Here is a 25042-nt window from a genome sequence, read left to right as displayed (position 1 = left end):
TACAGCCAACTGATATTTGACAACCATACTAAGAAAGCGCATTGGGAAAAGGGTAGTCTTTTTAATTAATGGTGCTGGTGAAATTGGATGCTTATATGTATAAGAAGGAAACTAGGCCACACATCTCATCATGTAAAAAATCAACTCTAAAAGGATTAAACTACACTAAATTATTGCTTATACTCATTGTCTATATTCCTTCTAAAGTATGGTTTTTTGCTTTTTACTTGTTAAACTTATTCAATGAAGGATTAAGCTTCTTTACTGTAAACTTAAATTATGTTATCTCAAAAATAAAAAAAAAAAACAACGAAAGGTAAAAGGAAGGGGATTGGGAGGAAGGAAAGGTGGGAAGAGGGCAATGTCAATATGTTCTTAGCCTTCTATCTACAAATCACCTTGGATTTGTTAAAAATTAATTAAAATTAAAATTTAATTTAAAATTAAAATTAAAGAAAATGGGGCTGGTACCATGGCTCACTAAGCTAATCCTCCACCTGCGGTGCCAGCACCCCGGGTTCTAGTCCCAGTTAGGGCGCCGGAACCTGTCACAGTTACTCCTCTTCCAGTCCAGCTCTCTGCTATGGCCTGGGAGAGCAGTGGAGGATGGCCCAAGTCCTTGGGTCCCTGCACCCACATGGGAGATCGGGGGGCGGGGGAGCACCCAGCTCCTGGCTTTGGATCAGCGCAGTGCCGGCTGTAGTGGCCATTAGGGGAATGAATCAATGGAAGGAAGACCTTTCTCTCTGTCTCTCTCTCACTATCTATAACTCTACCTGTTAAAAAAAAATACTAAGAGGGATAACGTATTAAGTTGTTCATCAACAGTTAGGGCAAGGGCTGATCAAATCACTGTTTCTCATAGTGTTCATTTCACCTTAACAGGTTTCCCCTTTGGTGCTCGGTTAGTTGTCACCGATCAGGGAGAACATATGATATTTGTCCCTTTGGGACTGGCTTATTTCACTCAGCATGATGTGTTCCAGATTCCTCCATTTTGTTGCAAATGACTGGATTTCATTGTTTTTGACTATTTATAGTATTCTATAGAGTACATGCCCCATAATTTATCCAGTCTACTGTTGGGCATTTAGGTTGATTCCAGGTCTTAGCTATTGTGAATTGAGCTGCAATAAACATTAAGGTGCAGACAGCTTGTTTGTTTGCCAATTTCATTTCCTTTGGGTAAATTCCAAGGAGTGGTATGGCTGGGTTGAATGGTAGGATTATATTCAGGTTTCTGACTCCAGACAGACTTCCATAGTGGCTTTACCAGTTTGCATTCCCACCAACATGTGAGATTTGAAATTCTGAATCTATTATAAGAAAACATAAGGAAAATTCTTAAGGATATTGAACTGTGCAAATATTTTCTAGATCTTAAGACCCCAAAGCAAAGTAACAGAAAAAAGGGACAAATATAATTTTAACAAACTGACATGCTTTTTCAGAGCAGAAAAAAAGGAAGAGAAAAGTTGTATAATAGGCAAAAATATTTTCAAGTTATACATCTGACAAGGAATTAATATCCAAAAAAATATAAAGAATTCAAACAACTAAATAGAAATAGAAAAAATCCAATTTAAAAATGGGCAATGAATCTAGGATATTTCTCAAAGGAAGACATATAAATGGTCAACAGGTACATGAAAAGAATGCTCAATTTCACAAGAAAATGCAAATCAAAACCATAACATAATATCACCTCACTCTAGCAAGCTTGGCGATTATCAAAAAGAAAAGTTGCCAAGAGTGCCAAGTGTTGTCAATAGTTTGGAGAGAAGCAACCCTTGCACACTGTGGTGGGAATATAAATTAATACACCCATTATGGAAAACAGTACAGAGGCTCCTCAAAAACTAAAAACAGAATAACTATATGATCTAACAATCCCATTATTGGGAAGATTTCCAAGAGAAATGAAATTCACCTGTCAAGGAAATATTTTTATTCTCAGGTTTATTACAGCATTGTTCATAGTAGCCAAGAAACAGAAACAACCAAGGTGTCCATTCACCAATGAATAAAGACAATGTGGCACACTTGCACAATGGAATATTATTCAGCCATAAAAGATGAAAATTTTTACTTGTAGCAACATAGAAGGAATTTGATGTCATTATGTTGAGTGAAATAAGTGAAACACAGAAACAAATATCACATGATCTCACTCATATGTGGAATCTAAAAATAGTTGATTTAATAGAAGTTGAAAATTTAATGGTTGGGACCAACAGTGGCACATTGGGTTAAAGCTACATCCTGAAACACCAGCATCCCATATGGATGCTGGTTTGAGAACTGGTTGCTCCATTTCTATTCCAGCTCCCTGCTAATGTGCCTGGGAAAGCAGCAGAGGATGGCCTAAGTCCTTGGGCCCCTGCACCTATGTGGGAGTCTGGAAAAAGCTCCAGTCTCCTTGGAAGTTCATCTCTTATCTTATCATATATATATATATATATATATATATATATACACATACATACACATACATTTGTATATATACTTGTGTGATTTTGTATTTCGTATTTTATGTGATTATATATATATATACACACATACATATATAATGGTTACCAGAGGATAGGGAAGGAAAAGGGTAAAGAGCAAGGGGAAAGGTTGATAGATAGGCACCAGGTTATAGAAGTAAAAAATTCTGGGATTCCATTGTATAGTAGAGTGACTATAAAAATGTTAAAGTATTATAGATTTCTCTACCAAAATATCCTCAAGATAGGATGTTTTCATATAAAAATGTTAAATATTTGAAAAGATAAGTATGTTTACCTTAATTAGATATTACACAATATATACATATAATGAAACATCATATAGAACCCCGTAAACTGATAAAATTTTATTAATTTTTAAATAAAAATTAAAAAATAAGATTTTATGTCTTTATTTATTTATATATTGAATTACATTTTCTGTAGGTCATCTCCCAACTCATAGCCAAAACTGAATGTGTATTTAGTGCCAATATCATTCTTAGTAGCCATGGGTTGCATTTGTTACAATGCAATAGTCAATAAAAGTAACAAAAATGCATATTTCCCCACCAAGGAATTCTCATACCACTCAGCTTCTCTGTCTAGTTAGTCTTTCTAATATTAGCAAGATACATCATACACCAAAAAAGAGGAAGTCCCAAATTAATAAAATCAGATACGGTGCTGTGGCGTAGCAGGTGAAGCTGCAGCCTGCAGTGCCAGCATCCCATTTGGGCACTGTTTCAAGACTCAGCAGCTCCACTTCCCATCCAACTCTCTACTATGGAAAAGCAATGGAAGATGGCTCAAGTTCTTGGACCCCTGCACCCACATGAAAGACCTGGAGGAAGCTCTTGGCTCCTGGCTTCAGATTGGCACAGCTCCTTCTATTGCAAGTGAACCATCAGATGGAAGACCTCTCTCTCTGCCTCTCCTTCTCTTTAAAAAATAAAATCAGAAATGAAAAAGGAGCTACAACAATGAATGCCACAAAAATAAAAAGACTCACCAGGAATTACTACAAAGTGCTAAATGCCGATTTTTCAGAAACCTAGAAGAAATGGATAGATTCCTGATTACATTCTATCTTCCAAAATTGAGTCATGGAGATACTGAAAAATGTAAACAGAACAATAATCAAGACAGAGTTTGAATCAGTAATACAGACCCTCCCAACAGAGAAAAGTTCAGGGCCGGATGGCTTCACAGATGAATTCTAACAGAAATATAAATAACTAATTCCCAATTCTCAAGCTATTTAAAATGAATGAAATGTTGGAGAACCTCCCAAACTCCTTATATGAGGCCACTATCACCTTAGTTACTAAACCTGAAAAATATACAACAGAGAAAGTGAACTTTAGAACAATATGCCTGATGAAATTAGATGCAAAATCATAAAGAAGTACTAGGTTATCTAATCCAACAACATATCAGAAAGATTAATCACCCAGACCAAGTGGGATTTATCCCTGGTATTGAGGGATAGTTTAACATTCAAAAATCAATGTTGTAGATCACATTAACAAACTGAAGGAAAAAAAAAACGATTATTTCAATAAATGTAGAGAAAGCATTTGATAAAATACAACCTTCTTTCTTTTTAAAAAACTTAAGCAAATTTGGTATACAAGGCACATTTCTCAACAGAATTTTTGATGAACCCACAGACAACATCTTATTGTATCGGGAAAAGTTGGAAGCATTTCTGTTAAGATCTGGAAGCAGACAAGAATGACCACTTTCACCACTGCTATTCAATCTGGTCCCAGAAGTTTAGCCAGAGCCATTAGGTCAGAAAAAGAAATCAAAGGGATCCAAATTGGAAAGGAGGAAGTCAAATTATCCCTATTTGCAGATGACATGGTTCTATGTATGGGAAAACATAAGGACTCCAATAAGAGACTGTTGGAACTCATAAAACAGTCTGGTAAAGTTGCAGGATATAAAATTAACACACAAAATTCAATAGCTTTTGTATAAACAAACAATGCCATGGCTGAGAAAGAATTGCTATGTTCAATCACATTCATAATAACTATAAAAAAATTGAATAACTTGGAATAAACTTAACCAAGGAAGTAAAAATTCTCTACAATGAAAATTACAAAACTTTAAAGAAATAGAAGACACAATAAAATGGAAGTTTTCCATGATGGTGGATTGGAAGAATTAATACCACCAAAAGTTCCATACTGAGCAAAGCAATTTACACATTCAATGTGATTCAATCAAAATGCCAACCATGTTCTTCTCAGATCTCTAAAAACAATGTTAAATTGCATATGAAACACAAGAGACCCTGAATATCTAAAACAATTTTATACAACTAATACAATACCAGAAGCATCACAATACCAGATTTCAAGACATACTACAGGGCAGTTTTAATCAAAATGGCTGGTTCTGGCACAAAAACAGACATGTAGACCAATCAAATTACGAGAGAAGACCGACCATTGGGGAAACTCTGTAAGACATTGGTAAAGGCAGACTTCTTGGAAAAGACCTCAGAAAAACAGGCCATCAAAGAAAAAATTGACAAATGGAATTCTATCAAGCTGAGAAGTTTCTGCACTGCAAACACTCAGCAAAATGAAGAGGCTACTAGTAGAATGGGAGAAACATTTGCAAGCTACAAAACTGAAAAATGATTAATATTCAGAATCTATAAAGAGCTCAACAAACTCAACAACAACAAAACAAACAATCCATGCAAGAAATGAGCAGTGGACTTGGACAGGCATTTTTCAAAAGAGGAAATTCAAATGGCCAACAGACACATGAAAAAATTCTTAGGATCACTTTGCAATCAGGGAAACGCAAATCAAAACCATAATGAGGTTTCATCTCACCCCATTAGAATGGCTCTCATAATGGCTCTCATTCAACAAACAATAAATGCTGGTGAGGATATGAAGAAATTGGTCCCCTAGTCCCCTGTTGGTGGGAATGTAAACTAATACAGCCGTTGTAGAATACAGTATGAAGATACCACAGAAAGCTGAAAATAAGTCTACCATATGACATGGCTCCCTCTTGGAAATTTACCCAGAGGAAAATGAAATCAGCATATGAAAAAATTATTTGTACCCCCATGTTTATTGAATCTAAATTCATAACAGCTAAGATATGGAATCAACCCAGATTTTCATATACTGATGACTGGACAAAGAACTTATGGTTCTTTGTGTGTGTGTGTATGGTTGTGAGTGTGTGTGTATATAGCAAGAGAAAGAGAATGGGATACTACTCAGCTATAAAAAGAATGAAAACTGACTTGCAACAAAATGGATGCCACAGAAACCATTATATTTAGTGAAATAAGCTAGTTCCCAAAAGACAAATATTATGTTTTTCCTGATTTGTGACAACTAATGGAGTACCATAAATGTAATGTATGGGAGTGAAATTCACATTTTGAGATTCTATGATTATATACAGCCCTTGTCTCTACTGTTGAGGAATACTATTTCTTCTTCTTACTATATTTTGAACTTTTTAATTAGTGCTCGGTTAATGAGTATAAAGTAAATGTAATGGATATCATTATAAAAATTAGGAGAGGGAATAAAAGAAAGGGAAGAAAGGTTGGGAGTGTGGGCAAGAGTGAGAGTAGGGCAGGAAGAATCACTGTATTCCTAAATCTGTATATATGAAATACATCAAATTTGTTTACTTTAAATACTAAAGAATTGTATGGCAAGATATAAATTAATATAACATTTTGTATGTTCAGAGTAGTGATTGAATTCTATCTATTGAATTCTGATCTTCCCATTATTTATCCAGTTTAATATTCTGTAATTACTTTTTAAAAGTTCATAATATTGCTTAAAAATTGGTAAAATTAGATTGTAGTATATATAATAAAAAAATTCTGTGTATGAAATCAAAAAAAGAAAAAAAAGGAATCAGAGAAAAGGTACAAATCCTGTGCCTATCTTACACCAGCAGACTGAATTTGCCTTTTTGGTCTAAAACTAATCACAACCGGGATCCTATGACTTGTTTTTCTATACATTAATAAGCAAGCAATTTATTCTCCAAATATATATTCTTATCATTCATCACTATTTTATACCATTGCCCATAAAATTACTGCTTGTAAATGTAAGTATAAAATTGCAGTCTTACACAGTTAGGTAAGACTATGAACCCCATGGATACATTAGAGAAATCATGTTTTAAATTTTAAATATGTTGGCACTCCAGGTGCGGCTCAGCGCCCGCAGCCGCCGCGATGGGGCGGGGGCAATCCTCGGAGCCCGCCCCAGCGCAGAAGCTCGCTGCCATGGAATAAAAAAAGGCAAATTCAGTCTGCTGGTGTAAGATAGGCACAGGATTTGTACCTTTTCTCTGATTCCTTTTTTTTCTTTTTTTGATTTCATACACAGAATTTTTTTATTATATATACTACAATCTAATTTTACCAATGCCATGGTTAGCGCCATGGAAGCCGCTAACCTCTCGGCGGCCGCCCCCAGCGTGGCCCTTCCCTCGGGAGCCGGGACCTGCAGCGGTAGTCCAAGCCCGAGCGGGGTCGTCGAGTTGACCCCCGGTGGCGCCATGCCTCCTGGCCGAGAGGCATCCCTCTCAGTCTTCACTGTCCTGGTGGTGACTCTGTTGGTGCTGCTGATCGCGGCCACTTTCCTGTGGAACCTGCTGGTGCTGGTCACCATCCTGCGTGTCCGCGCCTTCCATCGCGTGCCACACAACTTGGTGGCCTCGACGGCCGTATCGGACGCACTGGTGGCGGCGCTGGTGATGCCTCTGAGCCTGGTGAGCGAGCTGTCAGCCGGGCGACGGTGGCGCCTGGGCCGGAGTCTGTGCCACGTGTGGATCTCCTTCGACGTGCTGTGCTGCACTGCCAGCATCTGGAACGTGGCGGCCATTGCCCTGGACCGCTACTGGACCATCACGCGCCACCTGCAGTACACGCTGCGCACCCGCCGCCGCGCCTCGGCGCTCATGATCGCGCTCACCTGGGCGCTTTCGGCGCTCATCGCCCTGGCGCCGCTTCTGTTTGGCTGGGGCGAGGTATACGACGCTCAGCTCCAACGCTGCCAGGTGAGCCAAGAACCCTCTTACGCCGTCTTCTCCACTTGCGGCGCCTTCTACCTGCCGCTCGGCGTGGTGTTATTTGTCTACTGGAAGATCTACAAGGCAGCCAAGTTTCGCTTCGGACACCGCCGCCGGCCGACGGTGCTGCCGTTGCCGACCACAAGACAGGTAGCTTTCCCAGGCCATAGCAGAGAGCTGGATCAAAAGAGGAGCAACCGGGACTTGAACAGGTGCAGCGCCGGTCGTAGCGGCCATTTGGGGAGTGAACCAACGGAAAGGGCTGGACAGGTGAAGGAGGCACCTCAGGAGGCTGAGATGGTGTTTACAGCGCGTTGCCGCCCAACCGTGGCCTTTCAGGCGAGTGGAGACTCGTGGCGGGAGCAGAAGGAGAAGCGAGCAGCCATGATGGACAATTAAACTGCCATTCCTGGAGGATGAGACTGAGGCAGCAGATCTCTCCAGAGCTTTCCAGGTGATTGCAATGTGTGGCTAGGGGACCCCCGACAGGGTCTTTTCTCTACTTTCTTACCACAAAGAATAAGTAGGTGTTGAGAAATTTTTCAATTTACTTCTCCATACTGACTTGTATGTTTAATAAAAATACTTTTGAGGCAAAAAAAAAAAAAAAAAAAAAAAAAAAAAAAAAATTTTAAATATGTTTTGAAACACATTAATATGTTTCTTTAGACAGTGTTACATCTAAGACTACTTGCCAATTGACTATATACGTGTTTAGAAAATAATACGTAGTTTCATCATCAGAAAATATTCAATTTTTAGATGAATACATTATGCTATTCATATATACTCACTTCTTGTCCCATATTTCAATAAAGACTCAAGGTAGGCTGTGTCAGTATTCTTGATTATGATGAAAGAAGTGGATTTTAGCTAATTCAACCTAAATATGGTGTTTTAAAGATGTATTGGGTGTACAATTCCCACCAACAGTGTACAAGGATTCCTTTTATACTTCATCTTTCTTTTTCTATCTCCTTTTCAACAGTTATATTTTTTCTGAATAACCATAATGTGATCTTTTCCTTGTAGTTTGACATATATGTCTTTTATAATTAGTGAGTTTGAACACCTTTTCTAAAACTGTTTTCAATTTGTATGACTTCTTTAGAGAAATGTATAAAGTAGTACTTCCACTGTGCAGCAATACGGAAATTCCTCAAAAAAAAATAGACAACTTTATGATACACTATCCACTTTAGGGTATATATGAAAAGGAAATAAAATCAATGCCTTGAGGAGAAATACACACTTCCATGTTCATTTCAGCATTATTCACCATAGTGGAGATATGGAAACAACTAAAATGACTGTTGATGAATGAATAAATAACATATAAAGAATCTTATTCAGCTTTCAAAAGGAAAGAAACTGTCATTTGTAACAGCAGGATGAAATTCAAGGACAAATGCTAAGCAAAATAACCTAAATGCAGAAATACAAATACTATATAATCTCTCTTACATGTGAAATCTAAAATAATCAAACTCATAGAAAATAATTGGTGGCTGTCAAGGGGATAAGGGTTGGGAAAATTAGGAAGATACTGATCAAAGGGTATAAAGTCTCTGTTAAGTAAGATGAACAATTTCTGGAGAACTAATATACAATTTTCTGGACTATAGTTAACAATACTGTTTTATACTTCAAACTTGCCAAGAGGACAGATTGTAACTATCCTCCACCACATCAAAATGATATTACCCAAGGTGATAGTTATTTTACAATGCACATATACATCAAACTTATATTGTACATCTTCAATGAATATAATTGTTAATTGTCAATTCTACCTAAATGAAGCTATGAGAAAATTAGAAAGTAATGAGGATCTTGCAGATTTGTTAGATAAATAAATGTTGACTTAAACCACATTGTAAAACTTTTTGATAAAAAAAAAATCCATTAGGCGGAGCCAAGATGGCGGAATAGTGAGGGCGCGCACCGATAGTCCGGGAAAATTTAGTTTAATAAAAGGGGAGTTACGGTAGCCCCAGAAAAAAGAACCAGGAAAATATTGCAGAAGAAACCCTTCTGGATTGAGTGGTCGTGAATCGGAGGACCTACTGGGAGAACAAGGTCGCCCACCGCGCGGAAGCCGAGCCGCGGGACCGAGCTGCGGAAGACGAGCCGCGGGACCGAGCTGCGCAAGCTGCAGGCTCTGTGTGCCAGTGCTCGGAGGGGAGTGCGTGCCACACAGACAACAGCGGGGAGACTTGGGATGTCCAGGGCTCCGAGTCCACACATCGGCGCTGGAAGGGGAGCGGACCTGCGTGGAGAGCGTGGGAGCCCACAGTTCGGGACACCAGTGGTAGACTCAACACACCAGCGCTGGAACGCGAGGTGAGCCGAACCTCAATAGCCCGAGACACCGGCAGGCAAGCGGAGAGAGGAGACTAGAGGGAACGACCCCTGGGGGAGGGGGGAGAGAGGAAAAAAAAAAAAAAGGTGACTGGTACGGACACGGGCTTCTCTCTCTCCGCTCACCTCTCAAGGGCGAGCAAGACAAAGAGCAGGCGCCATCTTGGACATACGTCATAAGCAGAGCGACCTCAGGTCTGCACCGGCCCTGAGCCTAGCAGAAAAACCTGACTCTGGGCGGGGCGAATTAACAGGAGATTAGGACCTAGTAAAATTGTGGTGCTACTGAACTGAGACTGTGAAAAAAGAGATGGTGGGGGAGAGAACTCACGGAATTCACGTGAGCACTCTCCAGAGACGCTACAATTCCATAACTTTGGCAACCCAGTGGGAGACTGAAGGAGAATTTGAGCCCACTCTGAGGGCCGAACAGATTCCCTGTGTGGTCCTTGGGAAAGAGCTTCTGATCTCTGGCTCCTGTGGGTATATCACTTGCCTGCTAACTACATCCAACTTCATTCAGCTGTGCAGAATAACGTACCTTTTGAATCAAAAAAAAAAAAAAAAAGAGAGAGAGAGAGAGGTTTACCACGCCTAAACTGGGAGTGTCACCTTTGGCACACCAAACAGAGCTCTTAGGCCACACCCATCTCAAGCCCTAAGGCTCCATCAAAAACAGATAGTCCACTTAATCTAGAGTCATAGTATAACAAGAAAAAGCACCACAGTGAAGAAACCAAATATCTCCAATATGCCAAATAACAAACGCAAAAACCAAGGTAATAAAAACAAGGAAGTCACCATGAAGCCCTCAAATGAAAAAGACACCCCAATTCAAGATTATGAGGATGATGATATAGAAGAAATGCAAGAAGCAGATCTCAAAAAATTGATAAGAACATTAAGAAGTTCTCAAAAACAAATTCTTGAACTACAGAAATCCTTAATGGACAAGATAGAAAATCTCTCTTGTGAAAATGAAATATTAAGGAGGAATCAAAATGAAACGAAACAACTAGTACAACAGGAAACTGGGATAGTGACTGAAGTGAAGAATTCAATAGATCAAATGAAAAACACAATAGAGAGCCTTACAAACAGAATGGGTGAAGCAGAAGAGAGAATATCGGACTTAGAAAACAGAGAACAGGAAAGTACACAGTCAGACCAAAGAAAAGAAGAGGAAATTAGGAATCTAAAACATATTGTCGGGAATCTTCAGGACACTATTAAAAAACCCAACATTCGGGTTCTAGGAGTTCCTGAAGGCATGGAGGGAGAAAGGATTAGAAGGCCTTTTTAGTGAGATATTAGCAGAAAATTTCCCAGGTTTGGAGAAGGACAGAGAAATCCTAGTACAGGAAGCCCACAGAACCCCTAGTAAACATGACCAAAAGAGATCCTAACCGCGACACGTTGTAATTAAACTCTCCACAGTGAAACATAAAGAAAAGATCCTAAAATGTGCAAGAGAGAAACGTCAGATTACTCTCAGAGGATCTCCAATCAGACTCACAGCTGACTTCTCATCAGAAACTCTACAAGCTAGGAGGGAATGGCGAGATATAGCCCAGGTACTAAGAGAGAAAAACTGCCAGCCCAGAATATTATACCCTGCAAAGCTCTCATTTGTGAATGAAGGTGAAATAAAGACTTTTCATAGCAAACAGAAATTGAAAGAATTTGTTGCCACTCGTCCAGCCCTGCAACAGATGCTTAAAGATGTGTTACACGCAGAAACAAAGAAACACGGTCATCAATATGAAAGAAGCTAAAGGAAGGAAACCAAGGAAGGAAAGCTCACAGCAGAAGATCACAGGGAATTCAAAGCATATATTAGAACTTATCTTTGGCAAATGGCAGGGCGAAGTTACTACTTATCATTAGTCACATTGAACGTGAATGGCCTCAACTCTCCAGTTAAAAGACATCGATTGGCTGATTGGGTTAAGGAACAAAACCCATCTATTTGCTGCTACAAGAAACACATCTTTCCAACAAAGATCCATACAGACTGAAAGTGAAAGGCTGGAAAAAGATATACCATGCCAACAGAAATGAAAAAGAGCGGGCGTAGCCATCTTAATTTCAGACAACATAAACTTTACCACAAAAACCGTTAAGAGAGACAAAGAGGGACACTACATAATGATTAAGGGATCAATTCAACAGGAAGATATAACAATTATCAATGTATATGCACCTAACTACAGGGCACCGGTTTATCTAAAAGATTTGTTAACGGACTTAAAGGGAGACTTAGACCCCAATACAATAGTACTGGGGGACTTCAATACTCCACTCTCAGAAATAGACAGATCAATAGGACAGAAGATCAACAAGGATACAGTAGATTTAAACGACACTATAGCCCAAATGGATCTAACAGATATATACAGAACTTTCAATCCTACAGCTAAAGACTTTACATTCTTCTCAGCAGTACATGGAACCTTCTCTAGGATTGACCACATACTAGGCCATAAAGCAAGTCTCAGCACATTCAAAAGAATTAGAATCATACCATGCAGCTTCTCAGACCATAAAGGAATGAAGTTGGAAATTAGCAACTCAGGAATCCCTAGAGCATACGTAAACACATGGAGATTGAACAACATGCTCCTGAATGAACAATGGGTCATAGAAGAAATCAAAAGAGAAATCAAAAACTTTCTGAAAGTAAATGAGGATAACAGCACAACATACCAAAACTTATGGGACGCAGCACAAGCAGTGTTAAGAGGAAAGTTTATATCAATAGGTGCCTACATCAAGAAATTGGAAAGGCACCAAATAGATGAGCTTTCAGTTCATCTCAAGGATCTAGAAAACCTACAGCAAACCAGACCCAAATCTAGTAGGAGAAGAGAAATAATTAAAATCAGAGAAGAAATCAACAGGATTGAATCCAAAACAGAAAATCAGCCAAACAAGGAGCTGGTTTTTTGAAAAAAAATAAAATAAACAAAATTGACACCCATTGGCCCAACTAACTAAAAAAGAAGAGAAAAGACCCAAATCAATAAAATCAGAGATGAAACAGGAAATGTAACAACAGACACCACAGAAATAAAAAGAATCATCAGAAATTACTACAAGGACTTGTATGCCAGCAAACAGGGAAACCTGCCAGAAATGGATAGATTCCTGGACACATGCAACCTACCTAAATTGAACCAGGAAGACATCGAAAACCTAAACAGACCCATAACTGAGACAGAAATTGAAACAGTAATAAAGGCCCTGCCCTCCCAACAAAGAAAAGCCCAGGACCAGATGGATTCACTGCCGAATTCTACCAGACATTTAAAGAAGAGCTAACTCCAATTCTTCTCAAACTGTTCAGAACAATCGAAGAAGAGGGAATCCTCCCAAATTCTTTCTATGAAGCCAGCATCACCTTAATTCCTAAGCCGGAAAAAGATGGAGAATGGGAAAAAATATTTGCAAACTATGCAACAGATAAAGGGTTAATAACCAGAATCTACAAAGAGATCAAGAAACTCCAAAAAAACAAAACCAACAACCCAATTAAGAGATGGGCCAAGGACCTCAATAGACATTTTTCAAAAGAGGAAATCCAAATGGCCAATAGGCACATGAAAAAATGTTCAAGGTCATTAGTAATCAGGGAAATGCAAATCAAAACCACAATGAGGTTTCACCTCACCCCGGTTAGAATGGCTCACATTCAGAAATCTACCAACAACAGATGCTGGTGAGGATGTGGGGAAAAAGAGACACTAACCCACTGTTGGTGGGAATGCAAACTGGTCAAGCCACTATGGAAGTCAGTCTGGAGATTCCTCAGAAACCTGAAGATAACCCTACCGTTCGACCCAGCCATCCCACTCCTTGGAATTTACCCAAAGGAATTTAAATTGGCAAACAAAAAAAGCGGTCTGCAGCCTAATGTTTATTGCAGCTCAATTCACAATAGCTAAAACCTGGAACCGACCTAAATGCCCATCAACGGTAGACTGGATAAAGAAATTATGGGATATGTACTCTTTAGAATACTATACCGCAGTAAGAAACAACGAAATCCAGTCATTTGCAACAAAATGGAGGAATCTGGAACACATCATGCTGAGTGAAATAAGCCAGTCCCAAAGGGACAAATACCATATGTTCTCCCTGATCGGTGACAACTGACTGAACACCAAAAAGGAAACCTCCTGAAGTGAAATGGACACTATGGGAAACGGTGACTTGATCAGCATAGCCCTGACTGTTAATGAACAACTTAATACATTATCCCTCTTAGTAGTTTCTTTGTCTGTTCTACTTAATATGACTGGTTTAATTCTGTAATTAATCCACAGTTATTCTTAAGGGTAAAAAATTAACTGAAATGTGATCCCTGTTAAACATAAGAGTGGGAATAAGAGAGGGAAGAGATGTATAATTTGGGACATGCTCAAGCTGACTTGCCCCAAATGGTAGAGTTAAAAACATACCAGAGGATTCCAATTCAATCCCATCAAGGTGGCATGTACCAATGCCATCTCACTAGTCCAAGTGATCAATTTCAGTTCACAATTGATCATAATGAAAGGACTAAGAGTCAAAGGGAGCACATAAACAAGTCTAGTACCTGCTAACACTAACCAATAGAATAAATAAAGGGGAGAGTGATCCAACATGGGAAGTGAGATACTCAGCAGACTCATAGAATGGCAGATGTCCTAAATAGTACTCTGGCCTCAGAATCAGCCCTAAAGGCATTCGGATCTGGCTGAAAAGCCCATGAGAGTATTTCAGGCATGGAAAGCCAAGACACTCTGGCAAAAGATCTCTGCGAGTGAGATCCCAGTGGAAAGAACAGGTCTTCAAAGAAGGAGGTACCTTTCTCTGAAGGGAGGAGAGAACCTCCACTTTGACTATGACCTTGTCTAAACAAGATAAGAATCGGAGAACTCAGAGGGCTTCCATAGCCTTGGAAACTCATGACTAGAGCATAGGGAGACTACTGATGCCATAGACAGGAGTGTCAATTGGTAAAGTCAACAACAGGAGTCACTGTGCACTTACTCCTCATGTAGGATCTCTGTCCTTGATGTGCTGTGTATTGAGATTTAATGCTATAACGAGTACTCAAACAATATATTTCACTTTGTGTTTCTATGGGGGTGCAAACTGTTGAAATCTTTGCTTAATGCATACTAAACTGATCCTCTGTAGAAAAAAAAAAAAAAGAAATTATCAACTCCCAACTTGACTCTCACTGGGATTAAACATGACAATAGGTCTGATCTGATTTCATCATCATTTAAAAAAAATCATCTATTATTTTTCACTTTATGTTTCTGTGTGAGAGCAAACTGTTGAAATCCTTACTTAATGTATACTAAGCCGATCTTCTGTATATTAAGATAATCGAAAATGAATCTTGATGTGAATGGAGGGGAGAGGGAGTGGGAAAGGGGAGGGTAGTGGGTGGGAGGGACGGTATATGGGGGAAGCCATTGTAATCCATAAATCGTACTTTGGAAATTTATATTCATTAAATAAAAGTTAAAAAAAAATCCATTGTCACTAGAGGGAGCCATTATAGAAACGTCTACCTGTTTCATTCCACAAAAGCTCTCCTATTCTAGGAGACTGATATGTAACAATTGATGGTGGTGAAAGCCGAACTATCCCTATGAACACATATGTTACCAATTTCAGATTAACATTCAGTTGACTGGTGGTCTAGGTTTCACGTCTGCATCCTAACTTGATTTCTGGGTTGAAAACATAGAAATAGGAAAACTATAGAAAGTTTCATCAAAAGATGATGAAAGTCAATTTAGTGATGCTATCCATTACAAACTTTGACTGAAATGTAACATTTCATGTAACAAAAAAAGGTTATAGTCAACAGCAAATGTAACATTAGATGATGTACACCTATTTCTCATTGTGATTATTCCTGACTTCCATAGGAAAGCAAGAACTCCTGATCTGATTTTTAAGAAATGTCCCAGTGTTCATGATAGTCCAAAAATTAAGAAATCCACCTCTAAATGTAGTTCAAAAAGGGTATTCTTATTTATAAGTCCTACTTTATTACTTCCAAATAGATATAATGATTCATGATCATAACAAAGCCATATATATATATATAAGTATATATATACACATCTGTGCAATGCAATTATGAAAATAAAAATTAAAGATGATATACACCAGAGGAAATTAAAATAAAGCATAAAAACAAGAATTAAAGGGATAAAATGGTAATTTCAAATAGACTAAGAAATTAAGTAAATTTGAAGAGTTATTTCATAAATAAGTGACAAGAATCTTTTTCTTCAGAAAGTATGGTCACCTTCGAGAGCGGCAAGATGGCAGAATAGGAAGGGAGCACACTGATAGTCCTGGAAGAGACAGTTTAATAAAAGTGGAGATACTGTAGGTTCAAGGAAGAGTTAGGGAAGAAAAAGCAGATAAAATTCTTCTGGAACTAGTGATTTACAGTGAACCTGCGTGGAGGGCATCAGAGCCCATGGCTCAGGACACCAGTGGTGGAATCAATGCACCAGTGCTGGAAAGTAAGGTGAGCTGAATCTCAATAGCCCGAGACACCGGTGGGAAAGCAGAAGGAGGAGCCTAGAGGGAACGAGGCTTGAAGCCCCATGGGAGAAAGTTCACCAGGCTAACTAGAGGAGAGAAAAAAAAGTGACAGGTACAGACACGAGTTTCTCTCTCTCCACTCACCTCTCAAGGGCAAGCAAGACAAACAGCAGGTGCCATTTTGGACATACATAAAAGCGGCACAACCTCAGGGCTGCGCCCACCCTCAGCCAAGCAGAAAAACCTGACTCTGGGTGGGGGGGTGAAATAACAGCAGATAAGAACCTAGTGAATCTGTGGTGCTAATGAACTGAGACTGTGAAAAAAGAGATGGTGCGTGAGAGAACTCACAGAGTTCACCTGAGTACTCTCCAGAGATGCTATAATTCAGTAACCTTGGCAACCCAGTGGGAGACTGCAGAAGAATTTGAGCCCACACTGAGGGCTGAACAGATTCCCTATGTGGTCTTTGGAAAAGAGGAGGCGAATGATCTACCCACAGGAGCCAGAGATCAGAAGCTGACTACCTTCAATTCCGCTAAGCTGTGTGGAATTACTTCCCTTCTGAATCAAAAAAAAAAAAAAAAAAAAAAAAAGAGAGAGAGAGAGAGAGAGAGAGAGAGAGAGATTGAGATTTACCACACCTAACCCGGGAGTGTTACCTTTGGCACACCCTTAACCATGAGGAACCAAACAGAGCTCTCAGGCCACACCCATCTCAAGCCTCTAAGGCTCCATCAAAAGCAGACAGTCACTTGATACAGTCATAGTATAACAAGAAAAAAACAGCACAGTGAGGGAAGAAGAATCCAAATAATATCTCCACAATGCCAAGCAACAAATGCAGAAACCAAGGAAACAAGAACAAGGAAGACATTATGATGCCCCCAAAGGAACAAGACACCCCAAGCCAAGATTAGGAAGATGATGAGATGGAAGAAATGCAAGATACAGATTTAAAAAATTTCTGATAAGAACATTTAGAAGTTTGCAAAAACAAATGCTTGATCTACAGAAATCCTTACTAGACAAGATAGAAAATCTCTCTCATGAAAATGAAATATTAAGGAGGAATCAAAATGAAATGCAGAAACTAGTAGAACAGGAAGTGTGATAGTGAAGAGAAATCAAAATGAAATGAAGAGCTTAATAGATCAAATGACAAACACATTAGAGAGCCTTAAAAACAGAATGGGTGAAGCAGAAGAGAGAATATCGGACTTAGAAGACAGAGAACAGAAAAGTACACAGTCAAACCAAAGAAAAGAAGAGGAAATTAGAAATCTAAAAAATATTGTTGGGAATCTACAGGATACTATTAAAAAACCCAACATTTGGGTTCTAGGAGTTCCTGAAGGCATGGAGGGAGAGAAAGGATTAGAAGGCCTTTTTAGTGAGATACTAGCAGAGAACATCCCAGGTTTGGAGAAGGACAAAGAAATCCTAGTACAGGAAGCTCACAGAACCCCTAGTAAACATGACCAAAAGAGATCCTCACCATGACATGTTGTAATCAAACTCACCACAGTGAAACATAAAGAAAAGATTCTAAAATGTGCAAGAGAGAAATGTCAGATTACTCTCAGAGGCTCTCCAATTAGACTCACAGCAGACTTTTCATCAGAAACCCTACAGGATAGAAGGGAATGGCAAGACACAGCCCAGGTACTAAGAGAGAAAAACTGCTAGCCCAGAATATTATATGCTGCAAAGTTCTCATTTGTGAATGAAGGTGAAATAAAGACCTTTCATAGCAAACAGAAATTGAAAGAATTTGTTGCCACTCGTCCAGCCCTGCAAAAGATGCTTAAAGATGTGTTACACACAGAAACACAGAAACATGACCATCATTATGAAAGAAGGTAAAAGAAGGAAACCTCACAGCAAAAGATCACAGGAAGTTCCAAGCATATATTAGAAAATATCTTTGGCAAATGGCAGGGTAAAGTTACTACTTATCAATAGTCACATTGAACGTTAATGGCCTCAACTCTCCAGTTAAAAGACACAGACTGGCTGATTGGGTTAAGGAACAAAACCCATCTATTTGCTGCTTATAAGAAACACATCTTTCCAACAAAGATGCATACAGACTGAAAGTGAAAGGCTGGAAAAAGATATACCATGCCAACAGAAATAAAAAAGAGCAGGCGTAGCCATCTTAATATCAGACAAAATAAACTTTAACACAAAAACTGTTAAGAGAGACAAAGAGGGGAACCATATAATGATTAAGGGATCAATTCAACAGGAAGATATAACGATTATCAATGTATATGCACCAAATTACAGGACACTGGTTTATTTTAAAGATTTGTTAAGGGACTTAAAGGGAGACTTAGATTCCAATACAATAGTACTGGAGGACTTCAATATTACAATCTCAGAAATAGACAGACCAACAGGACAGAAGATCAACAAGGATACAGTAGATTGAAATGACACTATAGCCCAAATGGATCTAACAGAAATCTACAGAACTTTTCATCCTACACATAAAGAATTTACATTCTTCTCAGCAGTACATGGAACCTACTCTAGGATTGACCACATACTAGGCCATAAAGCAAGTCTCAGCAAATTCAAATAATTAGAATCATACGATGCAGCTTCTAAGACCACAGGGGAATGAAGTTGGAAAATAGCAGATCAGGAATCCCTAGAGCATATGCAAACACATGGAGATTGAACAACATGCTCCTGAATGGGTCATAGAAGAAATCAAAAGAGAAATCAAAAACTTTCTGGAAGTAAATGAGGATAACAGCACAACATACCAAAACTTATGGGATGCAGCAAAAGCAGTGTTAAGAGGAAAGTTTATATCAATAGGTGCCTACATCAAGAAATTGGAAAGGCACCAAATAGATGAGCTTTCAATTCATCTCAAGGATCTAGAAAACCTACAGCAAACCAGACCCAAATCTAGTAGGAGAAGAGAAATAATTAAAATCAGAGAAGAAATCAACAGGATTGAATCCAAAACAGAAAATCAGCCAAACAAGGAGCTGGTTTTTTGAAAAAAAATAAAATAAACAAAATTGACACCCCATTGGCCCAACTAACTAAAAAAGAAGAGAAAAGACCCAAATCAATAAAATCAGAGATGAAACAGGAAATGTAACAACAGACACCACAGAAATAAAAAGAATCATCAGAAATTACTACAAGGACTTGTATGCCAACAAACAGGGAAACCTATCAGAAATGGATAGATTCCTGGACACATGCAACCTACCTAAATTGAACCAGGAAGACATCGAAAACCTAAACAGACCCATAACTGAGACAGAAATTGAAACAGTAATAAAGGCCCTCCCAACAAAGAAAAGCCCAGGACCAGATGGATTCACTGCCGAATTCTACCAGACATTCAAAGAAGAACTAACTCCAATTTCTCTCAAACTATTCAGAACAATCAAAAAAGAGGGAATCCCTCCCAAATTCTTTCTATGAAGCCAGCATCATCTTAATTCCTAAACTGGAAAAAGATGCAGCATTGAAAGAAAATTATAGACCAACATCCCTGATGAACATAGATAGAAAAATCCTCAATAAAATTCTGGCCAATAGAATGCAACAACACATCAGAAAGATCATCCACCCAGACCAAGTGGGATTTATCCCTGGTATGCAGGGATGGTTCAGTGTTCTCAAAACAACCAATGTCATACACCACATCAACAGACTGCAGAGGAAAAATCATATGATTATCTCAATAGATACAGAGAAAGCATTTGATAAAATACAACACCCGTTCATGATGAAAACTCTCAGCAAACTGGGTATGGAAGGAACATTCCTCAATATAATCAAAGCAATTTATGAAAAACCCACGGCCAGCATCCTATTGAATGGGGAAAAGTTGGAAGCATTTCTACTGAGATCTGGTACCAGACAGGGATGCCCACTCTCACCACTGCTATTCAATATAGTTCTGGAAGTTTTAGCCAGAGTTATTAGGCAAGAAAAAGAAATTAAAGGGATACAAATTGGGAAGGAAGAAGTCAAATTATCCCTCTTTAGATGATATGATTCTTTATTTAGGGGATCCAAAGAACTCTACTACGAGACTATTGGAACTCATAGAAGAGTTTGGCAAAGTAGCAGGATATAAAATCAATGCACAAAAATCAACAGCCTTTGTATACACAGACAATGCCATGGCTGAGAAAGAACTTCTAAGATCAATCCAATTCACAATAGCTACAAAAACAATCAAATACCTTGGGATAAACTTAACCAAGGACGTTAAAGATCTCTACGATGAGAATTACAAAACCTTAAAGAAAAAAATAGAAGAAGATACCAAAAAATGGAAAAATCTTCCATGCTCATGGATTGGAAAAATCAATATCATCAAAATATCCATTCTCCCAAAAGCAATTTATAGATTCAATGCAATACCAATCAAAATACTGAAGACCTTCTTCTCAGATCTGGAAAAAATGGTGCTGAAATTCATATGGAGGCACAAGAGACCTCGAATAGCTAAAGCAATCTTGTACAACAAAAACAAAGCTGGAGGCATCACAATAATGGATTTCAGGACATACTACAGGGCAGTTGTAATCAAAATAGCATGGTACTGGTACAGAAACAGATGGATAGACCAATGGAACAGAATAGAAAAACCAGAAATCAATCCAAACATCTATAGTCAACTTATATTTGATCAAGTATCCAAAACCAATCCCTGGAGTAAGGACAGTCTATTCAATAAATGGTGCTGGGAAAATTGGATTTCCACGTGCAGAAGCGTGAACCAAGACCCCTACCTTTCACCTTACAGAAAAACCCACTCAACATGAATTAAAGACTTAAATCTACGACCCGACACCATGAAATGATTAGAGAATATTGGAGAAACCCTGCAAGATATAGGTACTGGCAAAGACTTCTTGGAAAAGATGCCAGAATCACAGGCAGTCAAAGCCAAATTAACATTTGGGATTGCATCAAATTGAGAAGTTTCTGTACTTCAAAAGAAACAGTAAGGGAAGTGAAGAGGCTACCAACAGAATGTGAAAAAAATATTTGCAAACTATGCAACAGATAAAGGGTTAACAACCAGAATCTATAAAGAGATCAAGAAACTCCACAACAACAAAAGAAACAACCCACTTAAGAGATGGGCCATGGACCTCAGTAGACATTTTTCAAAAGAGGAAATCCAAATGGATAACAGACACATGAACAAATGTTCAAGATCACTAGCCATCAGGGAAATGCAAATCAAAACCACAACGAGGTTTCACCTCACCCTGGTTAGAATGGCTCACATTCAGAAATCTACCAACAAAGATGCTGGAGAGGATGTGGGGAAAAAGGGACACTAACCCACTGTTGGTGGGAATGGAAACTGGTTAAGCCACTATGGAATTCAGTCTGGAGATTCCTCAGAAACCTGAATATAACCCTACCATTCAACCCAGCCATACCACTCCTTGGAATTTACCCAAAGCAAATGAAATTGGCAAACAAACAAGCTGTCTGCACCTTAATGTTTATTGCCGCTCAATTCACAATAGCTAAGACCTGGAACCAACCCAAATGCCCATCAACAGTAGACTGGATAAAGAAATTATGGGACATGTACTCTATAGAATACTATAAATAGTCAAAAACAATGAAATCCAGTCATTTGCAAGAAAACGGAGGAAACTGGAAAACATTATGCTGAGTGAAATAAGCCAGTCCCAAAGGGATAAATATCATATGTTCTCCCTGATCGGTGACAATTAACCAAGCACCAAAAAGGAAACCTGTTGAAGAGAAATGGACACTATGAGAAACAGTGACTTGATCACCCTTGTCTTGACTGTTGATGTGAAATTTGATACTTTATCCCTTTTAGTATCTTTTTTTTTGTTCTAGTTAATACTATCGGTTGAACTCTGTAATTAACACACAATTATGCTTAGGTGTTTAAATTTAACTGAAAAGTGATTCCTGTTAAATATAAGAGTGGGAATAAGAGAGGAAAGAGATGTACAATTTGGGACATGCTCAATCGGACTTGCCCCAAATGGTGGAGTTACAATCGTGCCAAGTGATCCCAATACAATCCCATCAAGGTGGCATGTACCAATGCCATCTCACTAGTCCAAGTGATCATTTTCAGTTCACAATTAATCACACTGATCGGTCTAAGAGTCAGAGGGATCACACAAACAAGACTAGTGTCTGCTAATACTAACTGATAGAATAAAAAAGGGAGAGAACGATCCAACATGGGAAGCGGGATACACAGCAGACTCATAGAATGGCAGATGTCCTAAATAGTACTCTGGCCTCAGAATCAACCCTTAAGGCATTCGGATCTGGCTGAAGAGCCCATGAGAGTATTTTAGGCTAGGAAAGCAAGACACTCTGGTGGAAAAAAAAAAAAGAGGACCTAAATGAAAGATCTCTGTGAGTGAGATCCCAGTAGAAAGAACGGACCATCAAAGAAGGAGGTACCTTTCTCTGAAGGGAGGAGAGAACTTCCACTTTGACTATGACCCTGTCGGAATAAGATTGAAGTCGGCGAACTCAAAAGGCTTCCATAGCCTTGACAACTCATGACTAGAGCCTAGGGAGATTACTGATCCCATAAACAAGAGTGTGAAATTTTTAAGTCAACAACAGGAGTCACTGTGTACTTACTCTTCATGTGGGAGTCCTTAATGTGTTGTTCAATGTGAATAATGCTATAACTAGTACTGAAACAGTATTTTACAGTTTATGTTCTGTGTGGGTGCAAACTGATGAAATCTTTACTTAATATATACTAAATCAATCTTTTGTATATAAAGATAATTGAAAATAAATCTTGATGTAAATGGAATGGGAGAGGGAGCGGGAGATAGGAGGGGTGCGAGTGGGAGGGAAGTTATGGGGGGAAAAGCCATTGTAATCCATAAACTATACTTTGGAAATTTACATTTACTATATAAAAGTTAAAAAAAAAAGTATGGTCACCTTTCTGAGACATTTATATAATGAAAATTTGACTCAGAGATAAGTTTCTAACTTTTTTAACTTAAAGTTCTAAATTTTAGAAAATATTTTATGTATTTATTTGAGAGGTAGAGTTACAGACAGTACGAGAGAGAGACAAAGGTCTTCCTTTCGTTGGTTCACTCCTCAGATGGCCACAACAGCCGGGGCTATGCCGATCCGAAGGCAGGAGCCAGGTGCTTCTTCCTGGTCTCCCATGCTGGTTCAGGGGCCCAAGAACTTGTGCCATCTTCTACTGGTTTCCCAGGCCATAGCAGAGAGCTGGATTGGAAGAGGTGCATCCTGGATTAGAACCGGCATCCATATGGGATGCCAGCTCCACAGGTGGAGGATTAACCCACTGTGCCGTAGCACTGGCCCCAAACTTCTCAATTTTTACATCCAGACATTTTATTTGTTATTGTATTTAATAATGACATTAAAATGATCCTAGAAATTTGCAAAATGAGGCCAAGTATCTAAAATAATTTATCTTTTCCTTGAAAGTGCCAAACACTGAGGAAGTGAATGAGCACTCGGGCCATCTTCTGTGCTTTCTCAGGCACATTACTAGAGAGCTGAATTGAACATGGATCAGCCAGGACAGGAACTGGTAAGCATATGCAATGCCTATACTGCAGGCTTTGGCGTTACCTGCTATGCCACAACACCAGACCCTGAACCAGAATTTTTATGAATAAAGAAACATGAGTGACCAAGGAAACACATCACATTCTTTTTTGCTTGCGTATTTATTTGTATTACTTCCCTATGTTTATCAACCATTTACACTACAAATGATGTCCCTTCCATTATACAAAAGAGAAAAATATAGTGATCCACAATCTCATTTTAAGTTTTATTCTGCTAATCATTAAGCCAAAGGTAAAAGGTGTTCATAAAATCTGTGCATATTGAAAGTTAAATAAATGGCCCCCGCCATGGCTCACTAGGCTAATCCTCCGCCTTGCAGCGCCAGCACACTGGGTTCTAGTCCCGGTCGGGGCACCAGATTCTGTCCCGGATGCCCCTCTTCCAGGCCAGCTCTCTGCTGTGGCCCGGGAGTGCAGTGGAGGATGGCCCAAGTACTTAGGCCCTGCACCCCATGGGAGACCAGGATAAGCACCTGGCTCCTGCCATCGGATCAGCGCGGTGCACCGGCCGCAGCGCACCGGCCGCGGTGGCCATCGGAGGGTGAACCAACGGCAAAGGAAGACCTTTCTCTCTGTCTCTCTCTCTCACTGTCCACTCTGCTTGTCAAAAAAAAAAAAAAAAGTTAAATAAATGGGTCAATCTTGTGGCATAGTGAGTAAATCTCCACTTGCAAAGCCAGCATCCTATATGGCTGATGGTTGGTGTCTCAGCTGCTCCAATTCCAATCCAACTCTCTGCTAATGGCATGGGAAAAGCAGCAGAAAATGACTATGTACTTTGTCCCCTCCTAACCACATGGGAGACCTGAAAGAAGTTTCTGTTTCCTGGCTCCAGGCTGTTGCAGACATTTGGGGAGTGAACCAGCAGATGGGAGATCTCTCTCTGCCTCTATCTCCCCTCTCTCTCTGTAA

At 39.1% G+C, this 25042-nt stretch overlaps 1 protein-coding gene and 1 pseudogene across 4 annotated transcripts in view; one reads left to right on the top strand and one right to left on the bottom strand.

Annotated features, from left to right (window-relative positions):
- DPP10 (dipeptidyl peptidase like 10) overlaps positions 1–25042 on the bottom strand; it is a 1559001-nt gene that overhangs the window by 190942 nt on the left and 1343017 nt on the right. The gene's annotated exons all lie outside the window — the stretch shown is intronic.
- Positions 6945–8152, top strand: LOC138849111 (5-hydroxytryptamine receptor 5B pseudogene; annotated as a pseudogene).

This window comes from Oryctolagus cuniculus, chromosome 3 (assembly GCF_964237555.1).
Source record: "Oryctolagus cuniculus chromosome 3, mOryCun1.1, whole genome shotgun sequence".
In the NCBI taxonomy this organism is placed as follows: Eukaryota; Metazoa; Chordata; class Mammalia; order Lagomorpha; family Leporidae; genus Oryctolagus; species Oryctolagus cuniculus.
The sequence above is the reverse complement of the archived record's forward strand: the minus strand, read 5'-3'. Positions and strand labels throughout refer to the sequence as shown.